We start from the raw sequence: 769 nt of genomic DNA, 5'->3' as shown, positions 1-769 counted from the left end.
ACAAGTATTGTAGTGTTTTTACTGTATTAGCAAGTATTGCAAAATTGTTAAAAAAGTTAATTGTACTACCATTTGGTCATCGTTAGCCTTTATTTAACAATCCAGCGATACGAACCGGAGGATTTGGGAAATCCGGACGAGGGTTCAAGTATAATCGTAACAGTATTAAGGCCGTTTAAAACTACGAAATTATAAAATCTCGCGTGCGCGCTAGGCATACGAAATATATCAATCCCTCTAAGTTTACCTTAAAATGTTTCCAGGTATAAGACGCGTGAACGTGAAACCTTCTTGGAGGTGCCACGGCGAGTTCTAATATTTCCAACTCAAATTTAGTAACCTGGCCTTGATAAAATACCACTTCTCATTACTGTAGCAAATGCCTCAAGAGAGCTTTAGATTATATGGTCGAACCCGGCTCTCCCTTTTCCATTTAATGAAATTAATTCTGTCTTCCCCAAACACCTCCAGGGATATGTGGCAAGAAAAAGTAAATTTGTACTGGAAGTGCCACGCCCCTTTTTCTTATAACCCTAATCTTCTTCCATGAATTTAGAATTGATTTTACATACCCCAGTACCAAGTCCCAGTACTCTACCTTGAACACCACTAGAGATAAGCAGTATAAAACAGTAAATTTGAACGGCAGGAATCATGTCCCCTTTTCGAATAACGCAAATTCTTCTCTATGAGTACGGAATTAATTTTGTATACACATCTCGGTGCCAAGTTCCAGTCCTCTGCAATAAACACCTCCAGAGATATGCAG

The sequence above is a fragment of the Rhagoletis zephyria genome, unplaced genomic scaffold (genome assembly GCF_001687245.7).
Source record: "Rhagoletis zephyria isolate East Lansing unplaced genomic scaffold, Rhagoletis_zephyria_1.1 Rzeph_scaffold_04952, whole genome shotgun sequence".
Lineage (NCBI taxonomy): Eukaryota > Metazoa > Arthropoda > Insecta > Diptera > Tephritidae > Rhagoletis > Rhagoletis zephyria.
Note: the sequence above shows the minus strand (reverse complement) of the source record.